We start from the raw sequence: 7,245 nt of genomic DNA, 5'->3' as shown, positions 1-7,245 counted from the left end.
GTAGTGTGCCCCCCTCCCTCCTAGTCTGTATGTGTATTAGTGTGCCCCCCTCCCCCTATATTGTGCAGCAGTTGCATTGCGGTGCCTTGGGCCCCACATCCCATGTGTTATTGCAACTCCGATTGGCCACTTATAGTGGTTTATGCTCTGGCATAGTCCCCAATAAGTGCCTACATTGGAGTGAGGAGCGTACCACATTGGGGCTAATTGGATAGCCCCCAGTGATACAATTACCTGTGGTCATTGACCGCGGGTAATTGGATACACCCCTATATGTCAGACTGTACAGATAACATTAACTGCACAAGACTCTGAAACATTTGCTTTTTTCATAATACATCTTTGTAGAGCTCTAACCCTTTGTGCTGCTTGCTCCTTGTGTCTATTCTGTGGTACAGTAATCATGTGTGCAAAGGTAGAAGAGATGGTGTTGGTGTAGGGGTGAACCAGGGTGTACATGCGCACTGCTAAAGCACTGGCTTTACGTCTGAATAAAAAATGTACAGCATCATATGCTAGAAACTTTCTACAAACATAATTGTTTTGTAAAGCCATCAACATGATAATATGCCCACAGAGTGTATCGATGTAAGGCAAGCATCCGCTCTGGCTACTTTTACTTGAGTTAGTAAATGCAAATACAGCATGTAAAGAAACAAGGTTTTCTTTACTGGAATCCAAATACCACGCATTGGTTTACTTACCTTTTTTTGAGCTGTTCCGCTAGGATGCAAAATTCCATAGCAGGCAGGGGCCATCTACTCCGCAGGCTGAGCTCTCTTCCTTAAGGAGCAGGAGGTGGAGCCGGTCGGGGTAACGTCAGTCAGGTGAAAGGGAGCTGGAGCCTGCTATGGCACTAACATTTCACATGCATTAGCGGTCGTCCTGCAATCAGGCTCTTTGACAGTTGTAGGTGGCTGAGCATGGCAGGCTGTGATTGCACCTCCATGCTACGGCCCAGAGAGGCCGCTGAGTCTGGTCAGCCTGGCTGCAGCCATGTGAAGGGACTAGGAGGTGCCCTTGCATGCCCCGGAGGGAGGAGACTTTGCTGCTGCCACTGCTGCTGCCTTCCCGGCCAGCCAGTGCAATGTAAACTTCAGGATAAGGCAGCAGCCCAATGCAAGCTAAAAAGCAGATAAGCGCGGCCCCAAATGATTCAAAGTGTACCGGGCAGGGGGGGTCAGATGTCACCCTGACCGCCACTGGCACTATTAGTCCATACCCTTCAACTGTATCTGTTTGGCAGGTGCAGTACCTTTTTTATGGTCTGTACCGATTTTTGGCTCTCCAAACTTCCATTGAAAGTATAGGAAAAGGGCCGTGGCTATGCCCCCTTTACCAATGATCACGCCCTCTTTTCGAATTTGTACCGATTTTTATGTGTAAAATGTTAGAGGGTATGATAGTCTGGGGGAGGAGATGCTGGAGAGGAGAGCGGCTACCTCCTACCGCTCTGGACAGGACTTCAGTGTACAGACTGGTGCACTGTCACTGGCAGCGGGCGAGGTGCTGGGGGCGACACACAATGAGTCAGTGTGACTCATTGTAATGCCGGTGCATATGGGCCCCTTTACTTTGTGGGCCTATTTTCACTGGGGGGCCTGGAGCTGCAGCTCCATATGCCCCACTGTTATTCCAGCCCTGAGCCCGAGGGCCAGGCTATGCGGGTGTCGGGGAGGGACCTTGCAAAAAAAAAAAAAAAAATTTATGCTTTGCCATCAATGGATGGAACCCATCTGGTTCTCTCCCATCAATGGCAAAAGCATTTGACATCAGCCATAAATCATTGCGGGTCATCCCCAGTGACTGGGCAGTAAGAGCAGTTGTTGGGCAGGTTATGCAGCAGATAAGGCTCATACAAGGTGAAGGCTGTCAGAGCCCTCACTCCCTGGGAACACACAGCATGGCTAAACTATAATGACAGGCTGCGGCTCAGCCTCACCGCTCCGGTCATACACACAACTTCTTGATGTCTCACACAGTGACGACTCTGCTTCCCTCCCCTGCCAGCCAATCAGGTGCTTAACAGCAGTGCGCCCGACTTCAACACTACTTGCAATAGCACTGCAGCGGAGATGGAGGAGGGGGTGGACCGAAAGGGGCAGACTGTACAAGACTGGGCCAGCACCCCAGATTTTTCAAAGCATTTAGGACCAATGTGCTTTTATTTTAACAACAGCAGCAACCCTGAATTTTTACAGCATACAAGACTGGGCCAGAACCCTTGTATTTTCACAGCATACAGGACCAGTGTGCTATTATTTTAATAACTGCAGCACCCCTGAATTTTTTTAGGCATACAAGACTGGGCCAGCACCCTTGTATTTTCACAGCATACAGGACCAGTGTGCTTTATTTTAACAACAGCACCCCTGAATTTTTACAGCATGCAGAACCAGTGTGCTTTAATTTTAACAACAGCAGCACTCCTACATTTTTACAGCAAACAAGACTGGGCCAACACCCCTGTAGTTTCACAGCGTACAGGACCAGTGTGTTTTTATTTTAACAACAGTACCCCTTAATATTTACAGCATGCAGAACCAGTGTGCTTGTATTTCAACAACAGCAGCACCCCTGAATTTTTACAGCATACAAGACTGGGCCAGCACCCCTTTATTTTCACAGCATACAGGACCAGTGTGCTTTTATTTTAACAACAGCAGCTCCCCTGAATTTTTACAGCATACAGGGCCAGTGTGCTTTTAACATCAGCAGCTTCCCCGAATTTTTGCAACATACAAGAAAGGGCCAGCATCTCTGAATTTTTACAGCATAAAGGACCAGTGTGCTTTTATTTTAACAACAGCACCCCTGAATTTTTACAGCATTCAGGACCAGTGTGCTTTTATTTTAACAACAGCAGCACCCCTGAATTTTTACAGCATAAAAGACTGGGCCATCACCCCTGTATTTTCACAGCATACAGTACCAGGGTGCTTTTATTTTAACAAAAGCACCACTGAATTTTTACAGCATACAGGACCAGTGTGCTTTGATTTTAACAACAGCAGCACCCCTGAATTTTTACAGCATACAAGACTGGGCCAGCACCTCTGTATTTTCATAGCAAACATGACCAGTCTGCTTTTATTTTAACAACAGCACCCCTGAATTTTTACAGCATGCAGGACCAGTGTGCTTCTATTTTAACATCAGCAGCACCCCTGAGTTTTTACAGTATACAGGACCAGCGTGCTTTTATTTTAACAGCAGCTTCCCTGAATTTTTACAGCATAAAAGACAGGGCCAGTACCCCTGATTTTTTACAGCATACAGGACCAGTGTGCTTTTATTTTAACAAAAGCAGCACCCCTGAATTTTTAGAGCATATAAGACTGGGCAAGCACTCCCATATTGTCACAGCATACAGGACCAGAACTGCAGGAAAATACTGCACCACTTGTGAAACCAACATCAATCAAAGAATCAGAAAAATGTGTAATGACATGCCCAAACTACAGGGCAAATGCTGACCCCCAAATATACAGGGATGGTAAATCCCTGAAACATGCAGAGCTAGCGAAAAAGGGGTGGGGGTGTAGCAACCAATGGTGTCTATAATACAGTGATATATCGGTATAAAAATATAACAAGTAATTTATTAACAATATTATAAAAAAAATGATATACAAATCTCTTTAAAAAAGGGGAGAAGAAACATACACAAAAATAAATAAATATAAATCTATGTAAAGTGCAGAATATTTGTAAAAAGGAGGTATCTTATCTGGATAAGAGGTCAGTACAGGTTGTCCAACACGTTTTGTCACAGACTTCATCAAGGGGTAAAGGCAGAATGGGAGTGGGCCTCTATTTATGCTAGTACTGATCAACACTTAATTATGACATCATATCCTGTCTTAAAATTAGGCTACTAAATACTGGCATTGGTATTATGGTTAAAATAGCCAATAGCCATAATAAACAGTTATTGCATATGAGCACAATAAAAATTAATGTTTTTTAAAGGGTTAAAAAAGAAAAGAAAACATCTTTATATAACTTTAAATGAACAGAGGCGGTATTTACGCCAAACGTAAGTTTTTTTATCGACGGTACATAGATGACATTTTAATAATTTGGGATGGAACAGTTGAGTGTTTTTATAAGTTTTTAGAATACCTGGGCAACAATGAGACGACTCTTGTCTTCACATCCAATATCAACAAAGAATTGATAACATTTTTGGATTTGGTCTTAACAGGAATTGATGGAAGAATCCCGACTAAGAACATTGTGAAACAAGTAGACACAAACAGTTATCTTTATTATAAAAGCAACCATTTGAAGAGATGGAAAAATAACATCCCCTTCTCCCAATTTAACAGGATAAAGAGGAACTGCAGTAATTAGGAAGAATATGATATCCAACTATAGATGTACAAGAACAGGTTTAAAGAAAAAGAATATCCAGATTCAATCTTAGAAGAAGCCGTAACTAAAGCCAAAGCCTTGGAGAGGTCTGATTTGCTTGAATACAAGACCAGAGAGAATAAAAAAGACTCTACAGCATTTATCTCAACATATAATCGACATGAGAAGTCCATTACAAATTCATTCAGGAACCACTGGAATATTGTTGATGGACCCAATTCTTAAGGAAATATTACCTCCATGCCCTGAGATTATTTTTAGAAAGTTGCAAAACCTTAAAGATATCCTCGCCCCAAGTATGCTAACTACTGAACATGATGAGGGTCGACTGCTGCCGAAATGCACAGGATCCTACAAATGCGGCCAGTGCAATATCTGTAGATATCTACACCCTGTCAGGAGAATGTTCACAAATGCAGAGATAAAGGAGTATAAAATAAAAGACTTTATAAATTGCAACACCCAATCTGTTATTTATATATTGGAATGTGACTGTGGGAAACAATATGTCGGGAAAACCAAGAGACCACTTAAGATGAGAATACAGGAACACGTCCGTAATATTAAGAACAAGGTGGAAAATCACGTGGTGTCCAAACATTTTAATATAGCACACAACTCTAATCCTGAGGCACTGAATTTTAAAGCAATCAAACTGGTTAAATTGGGAGAGAGAGTTGGTGACTTAGCCAACAAACTTTCACGCTGTGAAATGTTTTGGATCTTTCAATTATGGACCCTACACCCAATGGGGTTCAACAAGAACTATGAAATTGCCCCTTTTCTGTGAAATAACAGTACTGCCGGAGAATACATCCTAACATATTCTCTTCCACCCTCCCATCCTCCTTTCCCCCCTCCCTTCCCCCTCTCCCTATCCTGGTTATTCCAAAATAGACCCCTCGTAATCACTCTGCACTGTAATATTTACCTATTTGACACATTTATGGTAATAAATGACTACAGTTAAACCGCACTGGAAATGCCCGATCTTGGAAGCGAAGCAGTGTTGGGCCTGATCAGTACCAATAAGGGAGACCACCTGGGAAGATCAGGTACTGTAATCTAGATTAGAAATACTGAATGCCTCTACTAGTGTTTCAATAGAGTCACTAAATTCACTCACAAAGTAATTAATGCACTATATCATTTTAGTCAATAATACTCACTGCTCAGTCACAACTATATATTCTGCACTGTTTAATATACTTTTCATCATCAGTAGTAATCACTAATAGTAATAGTTTAATTTACAACTCTAGTACTTCACCAATATTCTTTTATTTTATCTGTAGCATTAAGTCAGCACAGCGCAATATATTCACTTATACTTAATACACTAGTAATATTGAATAGGTATGATTAAATCACTGATAATTCTTGTCCTTCTTTTAAGATTGCTAAATATGCACTCCCTGTATTAGAGACTACATGTCCTTCTACTATTTACATGTATTTCTGTTTATTTCCATGGAAACCGACTGTTGAGAAATGAAAATTGTGCTGCATCCTGGTCTCCACTAAAATGGCCGCCGCATTGTACTCAATACAAGAGACTCTGAGAAAATGGCCACCGTAATATGTGGCACACCACCGCTGAATCTGGCCTCTATGATCATCCACCTCCGGAGATGACAGCAGGCGCAGTGGGGCGGAAGTGTCGAGCATGCGCATGGAGGGCACGAGTATACAGGAAGTGTGGCAGAAATACCGCCTCTGTTCATTTAAAGTTATTTAAAGACATTTTCTTGCATTTTAACCCTTTTAAAACATTCGTTTTTATTGTGCTCATATGCAATACCTGTTTATTATGGATATTGGCTATTTTAACCATAATACCAACTTCAGTAATTAGTGGCTTAATTTTAAGACAGGATATTGATGTCATAATTAAGTGTTGATCAGTACTAGCATAAATTAATGCCGAGTACCTTTCTACCCTTAACCCTTGATGAAGTCTGTGTGACGAAACGCATTGGAAAACCTGTACTGACCTCTTATCCAGATAAGATACCTCCTTATTACAAATATTCTGCACTTTACATAGATTTATATTTATTTATTATTGTGTGTTTCTTATCCCATATATATATATATATATATATATATATATATGGGAAGGGGCATCATAGCATGGGCTTTCTCTAGGATCAATTTTGTTATGCTTCTTCCCAGTGAGGCATACACCTTATGTCCCTATTGGAAAAATGGGGAGGGGGGGGCAATTCTCTTTCTGGCACAGGGCACCAAAAAGTCTAGTTATGGCTCTGTGTACATGTGTACTTATGATACTCTGATGACAGTCACAGTGTCCCCTAACTTGTAGTATGTTTGACATGCTGCAGAGTTTTGGTGGCAGGGAAGGGGTGGTGACCAGAGGTGTAGCGTGTAGCTACGGCGCCCAGAGCACATGCGTGCTATGATGCCCCCCCCCCAAGTGTGCATGTGGGGTTAAATTAAAGGGTGTCTCTCGATGGCTGCCTCCCCCTGTATCTCCCTAAAGCTGCCTCCCCACTGTGTCTCTTCATGTCTGCCTCTCCCCCTGTGTCTCCCATGTCTGCCTCTCCCCCTGTGTCTCCCCATGGCTGCCTCTCCCCCTGTGTCTCCCCATGGCTGCCTCTCCCCCTGTGTCTCCCCATGTCTGCCTCTCCTCCTGTGTCTCCCCATGTCTGCCTCTGCCCCTGTGTCTCCCCATGTCTGCCTCTCCCCCTGTTTCTTGTCTCCCCCCTCCCCTGGATGTCTCTTGTCTCCCCCCTCTCCCCTGGATGCCTTCTCCCTGTGTATTTTCATGGCTGCCTCCCCCCCTGTGTCTTGTCTCCATATGTCTGGCTGGCTGCAATCTCCCCCACCCCCGTGTCTTCCCAAGGC

At 43.2% G+C, this 7,245-nt stretch overlaps 1 pseudogene; it reads left to right on the top strand.

Moving 5' to 3' along the window:
• Positions 1-5,335: 5,335 nt before the first annotated feature.
• LOC134949895 (5S ribosomal RNA) lies at positions 5,336-5,444 on the top strand (annotated as a pseudogene).
• The last annotated feature ends 1,801 nt before the right edge of the window (positions 5,445-7,245 follow it).

Source organism: Pseudophryne corroboree, chromosome 1, assembly GCF_028390025.1.
Source record: "Pseudophryne corroboree isolate aPseCor3 chromosome 1, aPseCor3.hap2, whole genome shotgun sequence".
Classification (NCBI taxonomy): domain Eukaryota; kingdom Metazoa; phylum Chordata; class Amphibia; order Anura; family Myobatrachidae; genus Pseudophryne; species Pseudophryne corroboree.
The sequence above is the reverse complement of the archived record's forward strand: the minus strand, read 5'-3'. Positions and strand labels throughout refer to the sequence as shown.